At 45.7% G+C, this 24,912-nt stretch overlaps 1 protein-coding gene across 3 annotated transcripts in view; it reads right to left on the bottom strand.

Moving 5' to 3' along the window:
* Nucleotides 1-24,912, bottom strand: part of VEGFC (vascular endothelial growth factor C) — a 236,851-nt gene that overhangs the window by 54,967 nt on the left and 156,972 nt on the right. The window lies entirely within an intron of this gene.

Here is a 24,912-nt window from a genome sequence, read left to right as displayed (position 1 = left end):
TGGATCCAAGTCATGAACCAAAAAGGCCAATATTTTTAAAGCTGCCTTCAATAGAAACAATATAGGAAATAAACTTGACCTTTATTAACACAAGAGGGAAGATTTTGTAACAAGTTAAAAAAAAATACACAGGCATTCCAATCAACTTCAGGCACCAAGTGATCTCAGGTTTCCCAATTTCTCAGTCAGGGGAGAGACGAGAGAACTTCCAGGGGCTAATTTAGAATTTGCAGGGGCTAAATTATCCTCTGAAGCTGTTCCCTCTCCCTGATCCCTCTCAGGACAGTTCTGGGTGTTTCTAATACAGCACTCAGCTTGATGCCTGTAGATGCTGGATCGTGTTCAAAACGCAACTCAGTCAACAAGCACACTCAAGTCCTCAGATGCTGATAACGTTCCTTTGCTCAGAAATCCTGCAAATCCCTCCTTTTCCAAAGATTCCTGCATGTCTTTAGACTGTGGGGGAAAAGTTGCCATCGCTCACTCGAAGCTATGCTATACTGCCTTTTAAAATTAACAGATATTAAAAAGAAATCTAATAGCTTATTATGTTTTCACATATCTCTATATAATTGTCTAATAATATTACCGTACTTCAGTTTTTAATTCACTCTTTAAAAGGAATGGTGAAAGAATTTCTTAGCAGGATTTTTTAATTTTTATATGATCTTGAAGTACACACTTTAGTCCCGCTAAAGTAACTATTTATACACACACTAGGACTAATCCAAAGCCTACTAAGACCACAGTTAGGTCTTTCACTAACTTCAGAAACTCCAAATCTTCAGAAACTTCAACCTCATAACTACCAACAGAGAGCTCGTGATCTTCACGTACAGGGTCATCAGCTGAAGGAAATTCAACTCCAGAAGCGTAGCTAGCAAACTCAAAGTTGGGATACGTACCTTGAAATTACACCTGCTGGCAGAAAAGGGCTGAAATTACCTGCTTGCAGTTTACGTATCCAACACTACATGGCCAGAGATCAGAAGTGTACGCATTTATGCATTTTTTTTTGGAACTAGAATTCCAAGCGTGTCCCACAGCTGTTATTCAAAGCCTGAATATTCAAAGTAGGCTTTCAAACCAGCAGCGAGACACCTGAATTAAGAAAGCCTGGCATCGTCTTCACTGTACCTACGTTGCACGACACACTTAATCATGGCATTTGTTTCCAATTCAAACAAAAAATGCAAAGGTAGTTTGTGACGACGCATGAGTTAACGGCAAATTAGCTCCCTAGTGCACTAACACTGAAGTGGCTGTTACAACACCGAACTAGGCATGGATAAAAACCTTCCAAGAAACTTCATCCAGGCTCCCACGGCTCCATCCTGCCCCAGCGACGTGCCAAGAAATGCCCCGATCTGAAACAGGGGTTCAAGCACAGATGCCTTCTGACAAACTGAAGACTGGAACTGCTTTCTAACCCTCCCTTCCCACCGCGATCCTTTACCAAAGAGCTCGTTGTCGAAAATTACAGAAGCAAAATAAAAATGGTTTTGGTGGGTCTTCACTTTCTGTAGTAATTAACATGGCTTTACATACACACATAGAGAAACTCACACACTGAACAACGCAGAATCAATTTTGGGGTTTGTGGGTTATTTTTCCCCTAAACAAGAAGAGAACAAGAGCAACCCTCGCTGCCATGCCCATGACTTCTCCTCCAGGAGGAGCTTCTTACCTACTTCAAGTCCCTGGCTGGTGCCCACTGCTTCCCAAGGAGGGAATTACTCTGACCTGGTCTGCCCTCAGGACATGACACTTCAGCTGCATTCACAGGCTGGGAAGGGGACTCAGTGGCTGAAAGGAGCATTTTCTTGAGCCAAAGTGTTTTACATGAAGTGCTCCAGCGTTTTCAAGTAGAGCCTCTTAGTGAGGGAATGAAAGGAGAAGGACAAATGCCCACGGCAGAACTTCCATGCCACGGCTATTGTGGCCTGAAATTTCCAAGCAGCTCTGATTTACTCGGCAGGCTGCTCCGCAGCACTCACTGTACAGCGGCTCACATGGATCCTCACCCTGCTCCCACCTGCACGCGCTTTGTGCCTCGCAGAAGACAAAAAATTAAAATCTCCTTTAATAGGCTTTTTTGCTGATGTACATAGGAAACACCTGACGTATGCCGAAAATGTACTTACGGGAGGTTTAGACGGGAAAAATTTCTTCACCAAAAGGGTTGTCAAGCATTGGAAGAGGCTGCCCAGGGCAGTGGTGGAGTCGCCATCCCTGAGGGTTTTAAAACCTGGGTAGATGTGGTGCTGAGGGACACGGGGTAGTGGTGGAATTGGCAGTGCCAGGTTAACAGTTGGACTTGATGTTCTCAAAGGTCTCTTCCAACCTACAAGATTCTATGATTCTAACTTTTATAACATGCCACACAAAACAGCACTAGGTCTGGCTACATGTACCTGGCTGACAACACAAGCTGGGGTTCCACCTTCTGTCTAACCATGCTCAGCACCCAACTACGATGTTTCACTGTACCTAACTGTGCTTTGCTTACCAGTTTGAAAGAGTAGCGTGTGCTGGCACCCCTGCACCCATACAGTTCTTTGGGACCCCCAAAGGATGGTGCCCAAGGGAAATCTCCCCAGGAAGCCCATTACACTGGCACCCTCTGAAGGCATCTCACACAGCCTGACGAGCTTGAGTTCTGTGCAAGGTCCAAAAGGTGCTTCCGGCTAAAAAATACACTTAGTGGAGGGGGTCAGTAACCACTTTTTATGTATGGTTTAGTGACCGGAACGCTTGCCTAAGATATTTAGATCCATTATTCCAGTACAGTGTCATGGTTTAATCCCAGTTGGCAGCTAGGACCACGCAGCCACTCGCTCACTCTCCCTCAGTGGGATGGGGGAAGAGAAGAATAAAAGTGAGAAAACTCATGGGTTGAGAAAAGAAGAGTTTAATAAGCAAAGCAAAAGCCACCCACGCAAGCAAAGCAGAACAAAGAATCCATTCACCACTTCCCATGGGCAGGCAGGTGTTCAGCCATCCCCAGGAAAGCCGGGCTCCATCACGTGTAACGGTGACTTGTGAAACACCATCACTCCCAACATCTCCCCTTTCTCCTTCTTCCCCCAGCTTTATACTCTGAGCATGATGTCACATCGCATGGAATGTCCCTTTGGCCAGCTGGGGTCAGCTGTCCCGGCTGTGTCTCCTCTCACCTTCTTGTGCCCCACCAGTCCATCAGTGGTGGGGTGGGGTGAGGAGCAGAAAAGGCCACAACTGCCTAAGAGCAACCCAAAACACCAGAGTGCTATCACATCATTCCCATCCCAAACCCAAACCACGGCACTATTTTAGCTACTAGTAAGAAAGCCAGCTCCATCCCAGGTGAAACCAGGACACGCAGTTTCTACCAGAAGTTCAAACCCACCCAGCGAGTCTCACCGGGTGCCCGGTTGAGCACACTGCCTTGCCTGGCACGAGGCTGCTGCCCGGGCTCTCAGTGCCCAGAGGTTTGGGATGGATATCCCGAGTGCCATCGTGCCAGCTCACAGGATCCAGCCCTTGGCAGCTTCTTGCTCTTTTTTCCCCCCACTTTGTTGCTGCTGAAATATCAGACCCTTGATCTTTTACCCAAAAGTATAACCAAGAGTAAAGGCTTGGGATTTGTACTGGGGTTGTTGGCTACACACTTTGTTTCCTTCTACATGTGGGTCTGCACGTAAGGCTGCAGGTTGGGGCAAAAATATGGATCAAGTTCCGTTTTCACATTAGTGCAAACCCAGAGTAACTACTGACTCACGACATTTTTTTGGGATACACAACTGAATAAGTAAAAGAACATAAGCCAAAATAACTCCTGGATTTATAGGTTTAACTTCTTTAGTTTATGATTTTTAAACTCTTTAAAAATGCGGAACAGTCACATAGTTTTGATATGCAAAGTGTATTCCAGGTTGTTTAACTTGCTTAGTTTAGGAAAAGTGGTGCCTTTATATTTAATTATAAATTAAATTTATCTTTATTGCCTAAATACACAGCTTGAAAGATTAATTTTTTTGTTAGTAATATTGCCAAATCTTATTTTCATCTTCAAACAGAGCTTTCACTGTTTTACTTAAAACTCCTGGAGGCAATCGCAATTCAAACTTTTACATATGCTTCCGTACAAAACACTGCAATGACAAAAACCTCTGAAAAATGTAATACTTCTTCCAAAGCCAGAAAGGTCATTTGGAGCAAGGTGCCCAAAATTACTGAGTGGATTTGGCTCATTAGAACAATTCCTTCTGCACGTAGCTACAACTTCCTCCCTCCTGTCCTCTTTTTCCAGATACTTCTAGGTACAAATAAGGGCAAGCTGGGGCTGCAGGAGCTATTCACACAGCTTGCTCCCTGTCTTAACCATAGAATCATAAAATCATAGCACACCAGGTTGGAAGGGACCTCAAGGATCGTCTGGTCCAACCTTTCTTGGCAAAAGCACGGTCTAGACAAGATGGCCCAGCACCCTGCCCAGCTGAATATTAAAAATACCCGATGCTGGGGAATCCACCACTCCCCTGGGGAGATTATTCCACGGGCTGACTGTTCTCATTGTCAAAAATTGTCCTCTTGTGTCCAGTCGGAATCTCCCCAGGAGTAACTTGTACCCATCACCCCTCGTCTTTTCCATGTGGCCCTTGTAAAAAGGGAGTCTCCACCTTCTTTGTAGCCACCCTTTAAATGCTGGAACATGGCGATAAGGTCTCCCCTAAGCTTTCTTCTTTTCTCAAGGCTGAACAAACCCAGTTCTCTCAGCCTTTCCTCATACGCAGGCTGCCCAGTCCTTGGATCATCTCGGTGGCCCTTCTCTGGACCCTCTCCAGCCTCTCCACATCTTTCTTGTATAGCAGGGACCAAAACTGAGCAAAGCATTCCAGGTGTGGCCCGACCAGCGCTGAGCAGTGGGATAGTGACTTCCTTATCTCTGCTGGTGATGCCCTTGTTGATGCAACCCAGCACCCCGTTGGCTTTCTTTGCCCCACCAGCACACTGTTCACTCACATTGAGCTTGTTGTCCATAATGCTAATGGAAAGATCACAGCTCTTCTCTGTTCACTTAACTAGAAATGGGCATGCCATGATACCTGCTCTGGTTTACTGGTGGAAGATGGATGAATGTCCACCCAAATAAAAGCAGCATGTGTGCTTGGAAGAGGACAAGTGAGGACATGAAGGACATGTAAGTGGCAGCACACAATCTCCGACCATGTGATGAGACATCTAGCCATCACAATGAAGGGAGACACCTATATCACTGATGAGCGTGTCTCGGGACGAAGTCATGTTTGGGTACATTACTTGAATAAAATAGACTCCTATTATCGGCTGATTTGATGGGAAATAACTACATTTTGTTCTTGTAGGATTATACCTTGTTAATTATCAGTGTTCTCTCACACCATGCACTAATCACACCACCCCATCTCAAAATGAAGAGAGGGTCCGACAAGCAGACAGTCAAAGACAAGAAGAACAACCCACAATGCCAAACTGTTTCTGTATGAGAGCTGTAAAATAACTGTAAAATCATGAATGGCAAAACCCAAATTATCATACACTGTTTTCTCACAAAACCAACACTGCTTGAAATCTAAGGAAACAAAAACAATGTCTCTGACTTCGGTTATTAATTTCTGCTACGCCTTTTGCCATGTTACATTTTCTCTTTTCCAACGATTTCCACATGCTTTTCCCAGTCATCTTTTGATCTGCAACTCTTTAAGGCTCTCACTAGAAGTTATTTTCACAGAATTTTCCTCTCTCGAGTTTCACTGTTGTGCTTCTCTTTCCCCCAAGCCAGTTTTTCAGTGCAGGTCCATCTGTAGACATCAGAACTGGAGACAGAAGCCCAGTTTTGGGAGACAGCCCAGTTTTTGGGAGACAGCTCAGTAGCTGTCCCACTGTCCTACCAGTGCCACACGCAGAAGAGGGGAGGAGGGTACGTCTCTGCTGCAAACTCACTGATGGTCCCTTCTACACGTGTGAGGTTCTTATGATCCTTTCCCAATGACAACACTCGAGCCAAGGATTACATAGAAATATATTTACTATAGCTCTTAAATGTTTATTCGAGTACTATTTCCTGTAATATAATCTTCCATTTGTATAACAGGTATACTCAACTAGAAGGCAAAACCCACATAAACTAAATCACAGTTTTGTTTCAAGTTTAAAGTTTCTGTATAAGTTTACAGTGTCTTTACTCATGATTTTTCACATTTAGGATTGCCAACATTTTACTCCAGCACGGTGAAAGAGACCAAACCAGTTGTTAGAGATCCTTCTAAATTGATATTCCTGTTCGTTTACCTTGGTCTTACACTAAAAACCGAACGGGAACCCTTTGTATGTGATGTAGCAGATAAGAGTGACATAGGAAGCACTTCTGCAGCAGTAAAATATATCTGTTTATTGCTCTCCCTATCTTTATAGGTTGTCATTTTATAGGCCATATAAAACGCCATTGCAATTTATTACTAAGGCCGTTCAAACTAGCGTGGTACGACAGTTAAACGATTCCTTAAGTTAAAGTTGCCAGGCTTTCAAGAAGACATTTTCACGAATGCTTTGTTTCTGGTAACGCTCACGGCCAATCATAAATATGAGCCCTGAGTATCACGCTGAAATATGAGGTCAGGACTATCACGCTGTAAAATCAGGGCACTCCACTGGATTTGAAGTAAGCATTTCCACCTTCCCTTCTAACAAAGCTGAACAGCCTTTTGCCATAAAAACATGAATGGGGAACACAGGGAGCTGTATTCAGCGTTCCTCATTCGTCATATCTTCTGTGAAACTACCACTTGGAGCACTGGGGCAGAGAACACACTGCAAGTACAAATCACCTGGGGTTTTTGTAATCGTAGTCTACTAAATGCATCTTTTTTTCTGTTTAAAGCAGGGAGATGAAGTTACAGTTTGGGGCAAATGAGAAAAGAATAAGGTAACTGTGAAACGCCTCTGACTCGGATGAAACAATTAGGTGTGAGAGAGGTGGCTCAGGTCCCACTTCACTCAGAAAGAAACACTTGGAATCATAGAATGGTTTGGGTTGGAAATGACCTTCAAAGGCAATCTAGTCCAACCCCCCTACAATGAGCAGGGACACCTCCCGCCAGCCCAGGCTGCTCCAAGCCCCGTCCAACCTGGCCTTGAACCCCTCCAGGGATGGGGCAGCCGCAGCTTCTCTGGGCACCCTGGGCCAGGGGCTCACCCCCCTCACAGCCAAGAATTTCTTCCGAATGTATAGTCTAAATCTCCCCTCATCCAGTGTAAAACCCTTCCCCCTCGTCCCATAGCTCCCCTCCCTGCTCCAGAGTCCCTCCCCAGCTTTCCTGGAGCCCCTTTAGGGCCTGGAAGGGGCTGGAAGGTCTCCCCGGAGCCTTCTCTTCTCCAGGCTGAACCCCCCCAGCTCTCTCAGCCTGTCCCCACAGCAGAGGGGCTCCAGCCCTCCCAGCATCTCCGGGGCCTCCTCTGGCCCCGCTCCAACAGCTCCGTGTCCTTCTGCTGTTGGTGCCCCAGCGCTGGAGGCAGCACTGCAGGGGGGTCTCACAGAGCGGAGCAGAGGGGCAGAATCCCCCCCTCGCCCCCCTGCCCACGCTGCTGGGGATGAGCCCAGGCTGCGGGGGGTCTCTGGGCTGTGAGCGCACATTGCCGGCTCATGTCCAGCTTTTCCCCCCCCAGTACCCCCAAGCCTTTCTCAGCAGGGCTGCTCTCCATCCCTCCATCCCCTTCATTTTATTAAAGGAGGATGAAGATGAGGGCAAGCAAGTAGGAGCAGGAGCGTAAGAGACCCCACATGTGGCATCTGAGTTAGCAGAGCGCAGGCGTCTGATTCATTGGCATCGCCACAAAGGTCTGAGGGGATGTAAAGGTACATTTGTGAACAGTCACATTTTGTTATGGAACACGTCATAATCTTGCATGTACTTCAGTCTGTGCACATCAGGAAATAAAGACCTGGAAAACTACTTAAAAGTATCAGATCAATAAAAGGAAGGTTATGAAGTTGATCACCTTGTCTCACGGATGTCTTTATCAACTTTTATACTATGAAGTGATATACGATGCAATACAAGATTTAATGTTAAGTGAGGAGTCAAATTTAGTTCAACTCAGCCAACTATTCACCCTCTTCAGGTAGAGCAGACACTGTGATTTGAAAGTATGGCGAGTCAGGCAGCCAACAACTAGAAAAGCTTTTCTAAACAAAGACACAATTTTAGCTAGAAAATACATTTGTTCTAAATAAAAAGAGTTCTCCTCATGGTAACGCACATTTGCTGCACTCTACTGTACTAGATTTCAGTAGCATACTTACATATGAGTATACAGACTTAAAACCTTGACTTCTATAAAATATTAATAAACATAGGAAGTGAATATCTTGGAGTCTTAACATACTCCTAGATGTTATATTCTCATTAAGACCGTAACAAATGTAACGACCAGCTCCTGAAAAAACAGCTTCTCAGTCTGCAGCTAGAGTCTCTCCTCCACATTTATCAGAGCTGATAAGAAAGTTTTAGACATTGTTTGAAAACAAGAAGTTAACAAAAAAAAAATTAATAATAGGCATATGTTTCCGATGTTAAGGCTCTATTTCCGTTTTTAATCTGTTTTCCCTGCGATTCTGAATTTTCTAAATCGTAACCGACCTATTGGAACCAAACCATAAAATTTTAAGAGATTATTTCATGGAAAAAATGTCAGTAATTTTACTTCAGCTATAGCAGAACCGTTTGCTGAGTTTTAACTACACATTGAATATCTTGGAAATAATAATAATATATATTTAAAAGGATCTATGTGTATACATACACACATTTTGTGTGTGTTTCCATAGGTATAAGGGTGGAAACAGCACCATTATATTCTATAGTTAGACCTAAATTAAGCAACAGCGTCCGGATACAGAACAATACATTAAAATAAAAGTATATGACCTCAGGAAATTCCATACTAAAATTATCTCTCCTTTAATCCCACTGTATTAGCACGGAGCGGGAATAAAGACAACAGTTGTTGTTGGGTATCAGATGCATTGATCTAATACACAGTTGATTTAAAAAAAAATATACTTTAGACTCTTTCAGCATAGAATACGTTATTTAGTGTTCCTGTTAACTTTATGTTCTGGCTCCATGTAGCTGGAGCTGTAGGAATAATCGGACAGCAGCTCCCACCTCTTCCCCGTTGCTGCGCCTTTTCTTTATCCCTTTCACCTTCTCCAGCCACTTGCTGTTTATAACTCAGCACCAGCCGACAGGATTTACACAGTGAGCAAAGCTTCAATACTTCAGTAACCTTTCCAAACTTTGTCAGAGGACAAAAGCTTCATATACTTAAGAAAAATCCCTCAGCAATTTTGGCAAAGAAGATATGCAAAATTCTGGAAGCGATTGTAAAGAGTTGCCACAGTTAGACAAGGTCAATGCGCATGTGCACATTTATTTCATTTATTGCCCACTTAAAAGTGGTAATTTCTGAAAAAAACCTGAAAACTCTGAAGAAACCTTGAAACTGTGGCTGATGAGGTCACGTCATGCGTTCCTTATAGGTGCCTTTCTCTGTCTTTTAGCTACAAGAGTCCAGACAGCGTGACTCAGTCGCTTAACCTTTAAGCAGATAATGTGAGATAAGGCCGACCAATAGTCACCGATGTTTTCCAAGGAATTACTGCCTCCTTCAAGGTGTTTTCTGCTCTACGGCTATTTTTCCACAGGACATCGCAAAGAAAATAGCCCCTCGCAGCTGAGCGACCGGCACCGCTGTGATCTGAAGTTGTTCATCAACAAACGTCCTAGACTGCCACCGAGAAACCTCCCACCTCTACTCCTTCTGCTCCCAGCTGCTCATTCCTGCCCTCCCACCGCTCCTCGTCTCCGCTGCAGACACAAGGACACGTGAAGCTAAGAGGCAAACCAGACGGAAAACGTGGTCCGACCGAGCCCTCCCCAACCCTCCCACCTTTCCCACACGAGTTGTCCTTCAGGGCGCGTTCCCAACTCGGTTCCCCGTGCAGATCCCCCCAGCCCTCCTCCCGGCACCCGGGAAGGGACAGAGCAGGGGACAAACAAGCCGGTGGGTGACGGGAAGGCTGTTTGGGCACCAAACTACGCGGGTTTAAGCGGTTAACTTCAGCTGGAACGGCGCCAGCTTTTCCCACTTGTAAGACCTTGTTTCCCGCTGTTTATTCAAAGGTTCTGACAGACTTTAACCCGAAGCTTGATTTTTCCACTGTCCCAACGCCTGTTTCTTGTCCACATTAAAATAGTGCAACCTCCTCCAAGAAGATTTGTAGCATCTTAAACCGACAGGGAAGTATGATCTGGAGTGATGAGAGGAGAAGGGACAAACCAGAAGGTGCCTCAGGAGCGTACTTTATCATCTTCAGCAAAATTTGCCCAACAAATGAGCATTACAGCTTACGAATTTCCACTGAAGACTCTGGCGGGTTGCTCTGCTAAAATGCAAAAAGGTTTAAGGAAGGATCAGTGCACGTTCCCTGGAGCTGCTGAAGAAGACCTGCTGTGCAGGTAGAGCTCTGCTCCGCGGCAGGTCATGAAGGGACAGCAGTGGGGGTTCTCTCTCGTGATGCCAGAGCAGGTAGCTACAAAGGAGAAACTCCTGTAAAGGAACAGAAAAAAAGCTCACTCTGCCCTGAGAAGAAAATGGAAAAGAAAGTTGCGATCTGAAGCTAGTGAGGAAGATGAGGAAGAGAGGACACTGAAGAGGGACCTGGGATGGCACTGAATTTGTTGTGCAGAGACAAAGAGCCAAAGGAAGAGCTGTGACTGCCTGGTGCGGCTTCATGTCCAGTAGGATGATGGGTACAGAAAAGGGAAGGGAGAGATGAAATCATTTCAGAGTTTGATGGAGAGGAGAAGCATGTAGTAGAGAAGGCTGCAAGGAACTGGAGATAGATTTAAAACACAGGAGGCCTATCAGAAAGATGGGGACAGGCTTTTTAGCAGGGCCTGTTGCAATAGGACAAGGGGTAATGGTTTTAAACTAAGAGATGGAAGATTGAGACTAGATAGAAGGAAGAAATTTTTTATGCTGAGGGTGGTGAGACACTGGCCCAGGTTGCCCAAGAGAGATGGTAGATGCCCCATCCCTGGAGACATTCAAGGCCAGGCTGGATGAGGCTCTGAGCAACCTGATCTAGTTGAAGATGTCCCTGCTGACTGCAGGGGGGTTGGACGAGGTGGCCTTTAAAGGTCCCTTCCCACCCAACACATTCTATGGTTCTATGAGCCGCCCAAGAACACAGGTGGAAGACCGAAGCCCAAAGGTACAGCCTGTTGCCCCCTCGGCAGTTTCAGTATTTACACAGCGCTGCCTTGAATGGGCAAAAAACACCCAAAGGTCTTAAGACATGGACTTCCACCTCTTCAGCTGGATTGGTTTCCTTACGAATTCCCAGCCCTTGAATTCAGTTCAGCACAGCCAACCGCATTCAGTCAGGCGGAGGAAGAGGTTAAATGCGGAGGATGGAGACGGCTGGGACATGGGGGACACTGAGGAGCAGGTGAGGGCGAAGGCAGCGCTTCCACCCCTTGTGAGACTGGTCACCCGGGCCCGCTGAAGGCTGTCCTCTGGACTCGGATGATACAACTGTGGGCATTTTTGTTGATATTTTCAATGTCCCTGAACATCAGGCAACTCCAAAAAGCAACAGAACATCACCAAAAACCTCAGGTTTTACCTGTAGCATGGTGCAACTTCTGAACGCTTGATTTTATTGAAGTAGCAAACTGTAGTGCACACACTCATACACTAAGCGCATTTATGGCTGCAATGCCTGTCAATACTGCTAGATTTATCCTGGCTCTAGGCTAGCGTATTACTTCTGTAGAATGACAGCAAAATATTGATTTTAAATCTTCACATCGTAGCAAAAGAAAGGTTTCCAGACGCTGAACTCGTGTCGCTGACGGTTCAAGCACAAAGTAGAAGGCAAACAATATTTGTCTGTGTGTCCTTCTATTCGTTTCGTAGGGATCACAATGACGTTAATTACAGTATTTCTATAGAAATCATTTTGGACAACTACCTCCATTCAGTGTTGTGACAAGTAATAACCCACCAAGGGATGGGCTTACAAACTGCCAGCCTAAATTTAGCTGCTCCAAGAACTGCATGGATTCTGTTGCAATAATTAACCCGTTGACAAATACGTCGTTAACCAGATCACCCTCTCGCTACACAGAGCGCACCCACGGTACTATCCAATCACAAAGAAAGTTGAGTTGGAGCTTCACAGTTGATCCTGGGCCACCTTCTGCAGGAAGCATAGCCAACTAGTTAAATTAGCAATGTGGTCCAGTATTACCCGCCCTTCACTTTAATATTACTGAATTTTACACGTACGTAAGGAGAAAAAAAAAGTACAAAAAAGCAAAATTAGTTTGCTTAATAAGAGCTACATAAACACCCTCATTACTTGCAAAGGTTAAACGAAAAAGACACTTTTATTGGAATAAACTGTTCACATTGGCAGTGAGAGATCACGAGGATGTATTTGTGAGGAGGTAACATACCCACAGAAGAATCACTGCAAGCAGGTACGTGACTACTCCTAATTCATTTTGCTACATAATAAAGCAAGATTAGTCATTAGAAGTGATCTACCTAAAATGTTTCACTTAACATTTAAAAGTACGCACAAGTCAACCGCTGCGCAGTCACTACAACCCAGCATAAATCCGTGCTGCTACCAAAAGGAGTACCCTCGTTTTACCTACTCCATACCAACTTTTCCAACACCGGTAGAGGAGTAAGAACTAGGGGAACTGGGACGGGCTTCTGGCTGGAGCATCCCTTCTGTCGAATTTATGTTGAGCCTTATTTCCCATAGCCCAGACACAGTGCGTAACTTGGTACTCACGCACTGCCACCTTCAACTACGATGGCTGGGCCCGGAGAGGCACGACCAATCACACCTTTAGATTGGCGTTGCTTCCAGCAGCACGATTATGCTAGAAAATTAATTTAATGCAGTCAACACTGTAAAAACACTGCAATTTCAGCAACAAAAGAAAATTACAGGAAAAAAAAAACAAACAACACAACGAAGAAATCATTTATCCCTCCCAGATACAGCTCTGGCAGAATTCGGAATGAAATAAAGTGCCCTCAAAGAGGGTGGTAGAAATTTCTCACGCTGTTGTGATCATCTCTGAGTAGAGCCAGAGAGGTTGGGGGGTTTTCTTGTTCGTTTGTTCTCTTTCCATTTCCTAGAAGACCTGGAAGCCAATATTGCCCCCCAGCTGAAGCATTTCCATTTCAGAGTTATCAGGACGCTGGTTGCAAAATCATTCTGATTTTATGAAAGGACATGGGAAAATAATTGTCAAGCAGCGGAGAAGAGTAGTTCTGCCTGAAATTCAGCCACTTCAATGATTACCAAAATGAACTTTTATTAATTCCATTTTTCTTTCAGCTATCAGTGCAAGTGTTATAAGATAAGCAACTAATTCCACATTTTAGTAAGACTTTGCTTTTACTTAAAATCCCTCAACACTGCACTAACTCATAAAGTGAAATGGAAGTTCCCATTCTAATGAAACCAGTTAGCTAATGAACACACTCTGCTCTGGCTGAGAGTAAGCTTTCTTTTTAATAGCTTCCTCGGGCAGTTGAAAAGTTAAAAAAATATACAGTGATGATAAAAATGTAAGTCTCTACAAGAGCGCACGTCAAACAATCTGTAAGTTCAGGGCTGTGTGACAATGGCTATAACAGGGATTTTGAGGAATTCATTGTGCATGTTATTTATGGAAGGAAAGAGAATAAAATCAAAGCTAAACACTGTTTTCACAGTTGTAATAAAGAACATGCAGAATAAAAGCCCAATTCAACAGGTCGGCACAAACATGGAACAAATATTTACAAGAAAAAAACAGATGATTATCCAGAAGAACTTCAATTTTATTCAATATCTCACCCCTTAGATAGTATCTCTAAGATAATAAAGATTTAAATACATATGCCTCGGTGGAACCCTTAGCAAGATGCACAGATTCCTCAGACAGAGCAGGACATGGCACTTCTCTAGTGAGGCAGAGCAAAGATGTCCCAAGACCACCAAGAAGAAGGAACAATGAATGAAAGGAAAAAAAGAAAATCCAAACCCTTGATGACTTAATTTTCTTCTGGAGAAGACAGAAGTTTCTCAGGGGGTGAGGCTGATCCTTATCTGAAGAGTTTCCCTTAATTCCCTTATCTTCCCCCTCCTCCTGGAAGAGGAGGAATGGGAACTGAGGGAAATTTGTGACCCAACTCTTTAGGACCCAACTCTTTAGGACCCAACTCTTTAGGACCCAACTCCACCGCCTTCCTCTAAATATTCCTGCAACTCTTCCCATACTTTTTCTATGGAGTAATGCATCAAGAACAAGACAGGATCTCCTGGTTTACCCCTTTATTCCGCGCTGCCCTTGTGTTCGCCAAGTGGCATTTGGAAGATGGAATTTCCTACAAACAAATCCACGGTAAGGGTTCTAGGCACCAGAAGCATCTCAAAAGAGTTACAGATTTTGATGCTGAACTATATGGGAAATACAGCCTAAAGCTGGCAAAACCACAGGCAGACAGCAGGCGAAGACACCACGCATGTAATAAAGGTCTAAAGATGGAAATAAAATCAGTCTCTTAACGAAAGGTGGGGGGGGGAATCTGACATTGGACCCCGTCCCTGTGACAGATCAAACTAGAAAAAAGGCATCTATATTTGATTGAAGTATAGCGTGAAAGAATTAAATTACACATTTATGTTTCTTTTTTAGTTTGGTCTTTGAAAATTTCAGGACGTATATCCCAGATCCCAAAATAAACAGCAAATTTTATTTTCTAAGCGCTGAAAATAACCTCTTTTTGCCTGTGTAACACCTAAGGTTCAAAGAATAGAGAAGTAGAGAATATTAACCATGGAATAAGTCTTTAAAGATATTGCAGGTCGCCAAAAATCGAAGAAGCTCCACTGCACCCAAGTTGGCACGGTCAGGATCTACCGACTGCTCATGGCGTCTTCAGTATGAAACCAGAGAAATCCATGGACGAGACGTCCACGAACAGAGAGCGAAGGGAAGAGGCGGGGGCATGTCTTCTCTACCCTCAGTCCAACCACGGTGGCTGCCAGGAGGGTACGAGGGGAGGGAACTGCAGGAACCGGCTACGCCCCAACGTCCTCCTCAAAGAGCACAGCGTGCGCTGCTGAGGCTGACGGAGGCCAAACGCTTGTCTAGGCAGACCGTCGGTCTGCCCCGGTGGGGTGTTTCTTATATTCTTATGCTTTAGGCTGCGCCTGACGTGTATCTAAAAACTTGTCAGCGTGGGTAGGTTCCTGCTGAATTTGCTTAGTCACAGGCACCTCGTTAGCACGCATAACCAGCCTCTCACAAAGCTTGCCTGACAGTAACATCTTACTGTTCACAGGCATAAACAACCTTTGCTGGCATATTCCACAGGTTGCTTTGAGAGCACATCTCATTTCCTTAAGAAAAAAAAAAATAAATAAAAATCATTAAGGACATTAAATATGCAGCGCGTGGTTTATAACTCAGAAGATAGCTAGTCCCATTAACTCTCTCCCTGTGCACGTGCGGCAGGCAGAAAGAGACATTCATAGGCTAAGGAACACACAGGTTAAATGATCATACATCACCTTGAAGCAGGCCCCAGGAAGAACTTCTGTGTGAATTTTGAGGAAAATCTGTGAGGATTTTGAGGAAGCGGTAAGAACTATGAAATGCCTTCCCCTGTCCAGTTCTTCAATATAAGTTCTTTAAAAGAGGCGTTTTAATCATACTCGTGCCTGACCTGTTACAAAATATTCTCCAACCAAGACAGGCTTTTAAAATAAATATATAAGTGGAATCATTAGGAAAGAGAACAAAACTTCATTGTGTCCCTACACACATCCGGGGTGTCCCACATCCTGGATCCTGCCTGCGCTCCTGGCTCTCCCATCTCCTTGTTCCGCAGCCTTGAAGAGAATTAAGAAGGGTATGAAGTCGGATGATCAAAGGTAAGGAACAGCTTCATTACAAAAAACAGGTTACACAAGTGGAGGATCTTCCGCCTTAAAAAGAACAATGGAGAGGAGTTGTCGATAAAGCCACAGGCGGCACGGACAGGATTGTTCCCTGCCTCACCCAGGACGAGGGCTGGGGAAGCTGCGTACGCAACTAAAAGGTGGCAGGCTCAAGACAAACAAAAGGAATGGTTCCTTCAGTTCTGGGGCTTGTTTGGTTTGGGTGGTTTTTTTAAATTTACTATTATATATATTAAACTCAATCTACTCAAAGCCAAACTTCTTGATACAGAAAGGTGTTGATGTCAAAAGCTTCCGTAGGTGCAATAAGCACCTGGATAACACATAGGAGAAAAGCCAACTGAATTAAATTAAATAAAAGAAAACAAAATAACTCCCCCGCACACCTCTCATCATTTAAGGCAAGGAAGTCCACAAGCTGTCCTGCTGCCACCAGTCTGTAAGCGCGTAGCGACACTCTCCAGTTCTGGCGCTCAGAAGGAGGTTGTCAAGGAGGTCCTGTAACTCGGCAGGGCCGTGGGTGGTCAGGGCATAAATAAAAAGGGAAGAAGTCTAGCCAAAAAAACTCTCTAAGAGGTACTGGAAGCGCCAGAAGAGCGGCTGTAGCCAGGTGGACGTTGCCAGATGCACGTTGCCATGGTTGCCCTCTCATTATGAAAAACACGATGAGCCCGCGGACCCTGTGAACATCCAATGCCTGCTGTTGGGTTTTCCAGCTGAAGGCCCCAGCTGGCCAAGGAACAAGCAGCAGGTACACACCCGCACACCAGAGTTTCGGGGCTTCTCCTGAACATGGTTTGTGAGACGCAAGGGTGAAGAAACAGAGCAAGCAAGGTACAAATCTCCCAAGCCGTTTCCATGGGGTGGTCTGGGGACAAATCAGCTGGATGTCACACAAGCGGCTCCCCACAGGGGAGTCAAGCAGGCCAGCTCACAGGACAAGTGATAAAAAAGAAACTTTTGGGGACCAATGACGCAGTGGGCACTTCACTCACGGGCAGCCTTCACCTGGAAGGAACTGGGGAGAAGAGGGTGTGGGAGAGAAGGTGTGACAGATTGCCGCTCAACATGTGCTGTGCATGAGGTTCCCAACACCACCACCACTCTCCAAGTCATCCTCGGCCACACCAGTGGGGCACACTGTGCAGGAGGGGCTGTCCTACAAGGTTGCCCGTGTTGGATGCTGTTGAAAATGGCATATAGGGCTAACCAGGGATTTTGTCTGACCAGGTACAGCCATTCTTCTACTCTTACGTGACTTCAAAACACTCAAAATAAATACCATAAACCAACTAAACATGGAGTAAAGCAGCAATGTGCAGGCTCAAGGGCAAAATACAGATCGTCCGTCCGTCATGAGAGAGGAAAATTTGAAAGTTTCATTAGTTTTCTGAAACCGTTAGGTAAGATATTCAAAGAGTTTCATTACTACAAAGAGCCTTTTTATGCTATTAATCCAGATTAGTAATGACTGCTCAGTTTAGAGTTTGCCTAATTCTTTAGTTCTACCTGATGCAATGGAACAGCCTAATTCTTCCTTCCTTTGAAGCATGATCCTGCCCTCTGAAAATCCTTCACCGCTCCTTCCCCTACTTCCTGCTCCAAGATGACGGTTCAATGTGCCTTTACTGCCTTATCAGCCCACCTACAGATATTTCGGAAAGGAAAGTACTTGGAACTCCTCTACATCTCTTTACTCCTTTCATTTGTTTTTAGAGATGTGATCTCCTGCTGGCCCAGCCTGAAGAAAAAAAAAACAGCAGGGTTCTCCTTAACCTTAAAGATCCTCATCATTTTCACAGTTGATGATCAGAGAGAAACACGCAGGTCTTCTGGGGTAAAAACACAAAAGCGTTTTTTCATGCCTCACTTTCCACACCTTTCAGTTGTACAGGCTGCGTTTACTCTGACTTGAGTGCCATGGTCTTGGAGGGAACCGTAACTGCAGAGACAGCCCTGTATCACCCGATCTACCACTCTAAGGCAGCCTGACCTCAGCCTGAGTCCAGACGGTTCATCAAACCCACCTCCCTCAGCACAGAAACAGTGAATCCCCTCCTCAACGGGTTCCAAACCATCTCGTGTCCCACCACCACTAACGTGGCATTGTGGCAGAGGGGCTGGGACTAGACGACCTCTAAAGTCCTTTCCAACCCAAACCATTCTATGGTTCTCTGATTTTATGTCTTGGGGTGCACCTGGGAGCACCAGGCAGAAGGAACAAACCCTAACTAGATACCACTAAGACTCCTGCAAGTGAGCAAGGAGACCCTTGGACAATTTGATTTTGAGACTAACCTCTTGGCTTCTGCTGCCTGGCAGTTTTGATGAAACCTCCATTAAAGACCATGAAACTTTAGAAAGGAGACAGGCCAACACCCGCCATAGTCGGTCACATCAGTGGAATATTTAGTGGCTGGTAACGTTCTCCTGACGGCTGCGCCCTGTGGCCTGCACAACAGGGTTCCTGGTATTTTCAAATGAACCAACATTTTGTCCTTCTCTAGCCTCCCAGAAAAGCCCAACTGTAAAGACGAAATAATTGCCCGTCACTATTTTCCTTCCGGGAAAAAACACTTCTCCATGTTTACTGAATCTACTGTGATTCAACAGTACAAACCCTGCTGATTATTCACAAGATTGTCCCATTTCCTCCAAACCACAGAATACTTCAATATTAATGATATAAAGGAAATACAATTTAAAAAAATCTTTATGGCGAAGAGATATTGAAGTCTTAACATGAGTGCCTTGACATGAATAAAAGGAAACGCAGTAAATGGTCATGTTTGTACCAGCAGCACTTTGTTACGCAAGATCTCCTGGGAAGTGGGTGGGGTGAAGAGGAAGTTGTAGGCTCTGCTTTAATTGGGAAACATCTGTCCCTGGGCAAGGGACAAACGTCAATCAGGCGCTGCCTTGCAAGTTGAGTTCTTGGTTTCCTTAGGCAGCCAACTACACTGCTAATCGAGCCATAGCTATAACAATGACCTACATCCGATGATGTTGTCTACACACAGCCTCCATCAAGAGTCTTGGTAGTAGAGCATTTACAGGCAACCTGTTTCTGCCAAGCGTATCTGCGGCCGCTTACAAATACATATAAATGGAATGACTGAAGTCACATAATTTTCCTTTTCTGCATCATTTCTAAGAAGAAATAGCAGGAGTGGTAATAACAAGTAATAACGAGTGTGCAAACAAGCAGAGATTTTCTCCTCAGCGGTGCACCGAATAATGAACGATCCTTTCAGAGGTACAAAATACAAGCGCTCTCTTTGACTTCCAGTGGAACGTGCTTTCATGGTATCTCCTAGTCTCCGGTTCACAAAAGCATAGTTTGCAATACTTAGCAGTTGTTAGTCAAGAAGAATGACAGGTCAAGACTGCGGTGAATTCTCAGAACTCCAAATGCAACGTTTGCAAAGAAAAAAGGTTTGTGGATTGTTGTTTTTTTTTTTTTAAACCATCTCAAAATGACATTCAAGACTTGTGACAAATAATGCTCTCACTTTTTTTCTCTTAAGGAGCAAAGAAAACCAAAGCTGTTCAAGCAAGTTTTTCCTCACAGTTTTCTTCACTTCTCCAGCTTTCCTCATGTTTTAAACGCTTCAGAATTTTTTTCTTAATCCACGTTAAGTTTCTTTAATGTGCACATAGCACAAAGTGAGACCACCTACGCGGACAGTTGCTGGAGCTCAACTTTGTTTGAGTACTTTCAAGTGCAGCTAAGTGTGAATCCCAGCCCACAGATCCCAGTCTTGGTGCTTAGGAGCTCCATGACCAGGAGAGCAAGTTCCCAGCAGTGTCCCTTTGGGCTTGCCCTGGGTCACAGGGGACCCAGGGGAGGGACCTTGTACACGCCGCCCTCACACTGCTCCCTCAGCAAGAATCCCATAGCACTGGGATTCCCGTCAGCAGTGCAGGAACACGGATCCCACCATCTTTGGACAGTACACCTCAAACAACAACCACCAGCTTTTCTTCACAGAATCACAGAATGGCAGGGGCTGGAAGGGGCCAAAGCAGGGTCACCCAGAGCAGGTGGCACAGGAACGCGTCCAGGTGGGTTTGGAATGTCTCCAGAGACGGAGACTCCCCCACCTCTCTGGGCAGCCTGTGCCAGGGCTCTGCCACCCTCACAGCAAAGAAGTTTTTCCTCATGTTGAGATGGAATTTCCTTGTCCTGTCCCCGGGCACCACTGAGAAGAGTCTGGCTCCATCCTCCTGACACCCACCCTTTAGCTCTTGCTGAGCACTGATGAGATCCCCTCTCAGCCTGCTCTTCTCCAGCAGAACAGCCCCAGGGCTCTCAGCCTTTCCTCAGCACAGAGATGCTCCAGTCCCTTGATCATCTTTCTAGCCCTCCGTTGGACTCTCTCCAGTAGTTCTTTGTCTTTCTTGACCCGGGGAGCCCAGAACTGGACACAGCGCTCCAGATGTGGCCTCACCAGGGCAGAGCAGAGGGGGAGAATGACGTCCCTCCACCTGCTGGCCACGCTCTTTTTAATACCCCCAGGAAACCGTTGGCCTTCTTGGCCACAAGGGCACATTGCTGCCTCATGGGCAATTGGCCTGGTCTTCTCATGATTTTGTATAAGGATCCCATACTTGCAGGGCATTAGCCACGTATTTGGAAAAGGGTAAACAGCTCGTACTTGAATCACGTTTTCACTTACGTTTCAAATTACATTTCACTGTCTACACAAACACGAGTGAGCAGACCGCAGCTAAGGTGGGCAGCTTCACTTGGCCAGTTTTTCTCTCGGCTCTAAATATTGTGACTGATGCAGCAAGTACGTTCTGGACAACTGGAGCAGCCCACCACAAACACCTTTGGTCTGCTGGATTCTGCTGTCAAAGGAAGTCGAAGGCCAGCTGGAGTAGTTTTGCCTCTTCTGAATGATCTTTAGGAGGATACCTACAGACAACCTTTACACGTCCTGGAAATTCTCACGCACGTATGTGGGGAGTTGGGAGGTTGCTACAGATCTCCTTTGGGAAAAAAATGAGGAAATAGCCAAATGCTACGGCTGTTCTCAGAAGAAATTGCTTCTGCTGAATTCCTCTCTTCTGCCAATAGAGCACAATTCGTGGGTAACAAAAGTCAAAGAATTAAACCATTTTATGGTGTAAAGGATTTTGCTCTAGATGACACCCGATTCCTTAAAATTCTTATTTCACAATGCTGCCACAAGCGGGTAGGAGCAGCACGGGGGATTCCGCGCCTGGGACACCAGAGAGAAACACACGTGTCCCCTGCTGCCCAGCAGCCCTCTGGTGCCTTCCAAGAATTGTCCCCTTCTTTGCCAGTATTTTGTCTTTTCCAGGATAAAAATTCCTGCTCTCTTCAGTGAGGAGCAGGATGCAAAACACCTCCAAGGGGTTTCAAGCTGCATCCTCCTCAAGGTCAGGCTGTTTGAAAATTGTCACCGAGTAGATGAAGCCGTTACGTGAACAGTACGGAGCACTGCAGGGTTCAGGGTGGGATCAGGGCGAGATCAGTGTCAGATAAATAATGTCATTAACTTCCCCAAGCAATGAGTTTGCACTGAAGTTAACCACCATCGGGATCCCAAAAATTCCCTGCAGATGTATTGCATCTCGGATGGCAACATTTTCACCCTAAACAGAATTCACCCGTACTCAGCAAAGACTACAGTACAGCCAAAATATACCAACGGCTACTATTTTTTTCCCCCCCCTTCAGTTATCAGAAGGTGTTTGTCCTGTGCTTTTTCCACCTCCCCCAAAGAACATCACTCCTCTTGCTTACTTTGCTAAAGAGGAGCATCTTACCAAAACATTCACTGGCAGCTGCAGTCTCTAAATATCCGCAAGGGGTTATAGCCATCTTAGACACGTCAGGAAATGTCAAAAGAAAAAAACCAAATTACTGAAGAGCTAGAGGGATTGATTTACAATGATTACAACGGACGAGCAGAAGAGTAAATGACTTACAGTTTAGCTATTTCCTAACTAAAATCCAAAATGCAACAAAGAGGGAGGGAAAAAATCCAGTAACACATAAATATTAAGTCATCAGAAAAAACTTCTGGTGACAGATAAACACAAACAAAGGAAAACAAGTTGACAAACTCATATACAATAGGAATTCAAACAAACAATCCCTCACGGTCCCCCCAAGCTGTCCATGTTTTAAATTAAAATTCTGGTGCAATTTATGCAGCCATTAGTGCCTTTGGAGAAGATACACATATACGTGGAGGGGAACCTGGCGTTACGTGCCACTCTGGTTAGGAGCAAGGTGCAATTGGCGGGGCAGGGGGGGGCGGAAAAAAAGGTCTTGAATGTTTATAATAGCTAATGAAGACAGTCATACCTATCCTACTCCCTAGACAAAATTCAACGCCTCGCCAAACATAAAACCCTTGAGAAACAACTTAGACTTTGAAAGAGCTCCCATCTTTCAAGTACCAATCTTGCTTGGAATTTCTTATAATTCATTCTACAAACAGCTCCAGCACATTTTTTACATTTAACAAGGATATTAAACTTGACAGGATACCGGGCGGACTTTGGTTGGATCCCCTTTGTTCCAAGCATTTTGTCTTCATGAATCACTGACCGCACTCAAGAAAGCAGCAGCTGAACACGGGGTTCCCGGACAGTCGTCCCACCCTGGACGCGGGGTGTCAATGGGAGAGGGTTGTTACCACCACTCTCACCTACAACAGCCTGAAGAGTAAGTCCCGCTTTGTTTTTTTACTAGAATAAGCAGACGCACGCCCTTGAAGAACCTGCGAGAGTGGAAACACACGCCGAACCCAAGTCAGCGTAAAAATAATATATTTGAGGGTTTGAGGTTTCTGTAAGCCTCCGCACGCCGCCATGGGTTAAAGTGATCCCCAAAGCTTCTGGAGACCCTTCAGAAGCGTGGTTATTTGCCAGGAGCAATCCCCTGAAATCCCTCACACAAGTGCGCTTACACAAGACACCCAGGAATGCACATACCTACGCCACCAGCCACGAGCTCTCGGGGCTCGGTATTGCACTCCACTGGCGCGAAAGGTTTAATAATTGTGTTCGCGGAAGCGTTGCTCAGTCTTCCTAAGGGGCCCTGGTCCATCCCCTTGTCTCTGATACAAACCGTGCTTCTAAAAAAAGAGAGGATCTTTGTGTCTGGGGGGGGCGGGGGGAAGGGAGAGCAGCGACACGCACGTGAAAAGGAAAGTTGCAGCAGACGAAACAGCCAGAGCAGAGAAAAATAACATCCTCCCTGCCCTCCCTGCCCGCTCAGCGTAGCGCCGGTGGAGTACGGGGAGCGAGGTTTTTATGCTGGTTTTCGGAGGGGAAAACCCGGGCCCATCTGTCAGCGGGGCAGGGAGCGTCCCGCCGCGCGCGCCGTGAACCCCGAGCTGGCCAGAAAACGCTGGGGTTTGAGGTTACGCCACCGAGATACAGCCGCAGGAGGAAACCCTGGAAATTAACACGCTGCTTTTCCTCCCCCCTCCCACAGCAACAGAGTTTGAACTCCATTAGCCATCAACTAGCAGCATTTTATGATTAAGTCAGTTTTAAAATAATAATAATTAATAATAATGATAATGTGTTTCTCAGCTGAGGTAGCATCCAAGATAAATGGAGCTCAAGCAAGTGCACTTATTTTCATCGCAAAAAGCAAATTACAGAATTAGAGCTGTCCTGTACTTAGCTGCTGTCTGTCTAAAGAGGCCCCGACGTCGCTGCCAGGGATGCTCTTTAGAAGAGGCAAATACCTTTGCATTTCTTATTGCCATTCCGGTACACAACTAGGAATCACAGAATGGTTTGGGTTGGAAGCCTTGCAGAAAGACAGCTTTAAACCTCCTAAACCCACGTGGGACAAGCGACCAGTGTTGCTTTTGTAGAGTCACAGAATCACAGAATCCAAAAATGGTGGGGGTTGGACGGGCCCTCTGGAGATCACCCAGTCCCACCCCTGCCAGAGCAGGGTCACCCACAGCAGGTGGCACAGGAACGCGTCCAGGCGGGGTTGGAATGTCTCCAGAGACGGAGACTCCACCACCTCTCTGGGCAGCCTGTGCCAGGGCTCTGCCACCCTCACAGCAAAGAAGTTCCTCCTCATGTTGAGATGGGGCTTCCTATGGTCAAGTTTGTGCCCGTTACCCCTTGTCCTGTCGCTGGGCACCACTGAGAAGAGCCTGGTCCCATCCTCCTGACACCCACCCTTTAAGGATTTAAAAGCCACACAACAGAAGGAAGGGGCAGCCACGGCAAACCCTCCCAGCGGAGCGGCTGCTTCTCGCTCAGTGTTACCACAAGAACCTGCTCCTGCCATTGCCACCCTAGCGCTATCCATCCAGTCCGGGCGCATGCTGCTGTCACACCTTTGTTTTAACAACCTAAGAAGTTTAATCCGTGCCTAGAATGCCCCTCCAGTTCATTTCAGAACTTTCAACAAAGAAACAATAAAGAATTATTTTATTTATTTATTCTACTTTGACCTCTTGGGTAGAGAGCGTACACTCATTGCGTGGTCCCAATTCAAAACTACGTGAAGAACAAAAGACTAAACGCATTATAAGAGTTATTAAAATATCCATGGATGGTACGAGGAGCTGAAGTTCAGAGTCACGGGTGCTGCCCAACTGCTCGCCCTCTCCTTGCTGAGCTGCTCCGAGCATCCCCGCTCCCACCCAAGCGTTGGGAGCTCCGGGGGCAGCACGGCCGATTCCCTGCGCCCACCTTCGGCAGGGAGAGAACCGAAATTCCTGGTTGCCTTCCCCAGACGGGGAGAGGGGTCACCTCATTGGGGGAACCCCCTGTGCTGCAGGAAACCCCAAAGCAGTGACGTAGGGCAGGAATCATTCCCTCCCCGCCGAGCA

This window comes from Chroicocephalus ridibundus, chromosome 5, assembly GCF_963924245.1.
Source record: "Chroicocephalus ridibundus chromosome 5, bChrRid1.1, whole genome shotgun sequence".
In the NCBI taxonomy this organism is placed as follows: Eukaryota; Metazoa; Chordata; class Aves; order Charadriiformes; family Laridae; genus Chroicocephalus; species Chroicocephalus ridibundus.
Note: the sequence above shows the minus strand (reverse complement) of the source record. Positions and strands in the feature narration are given on the sequence as shown.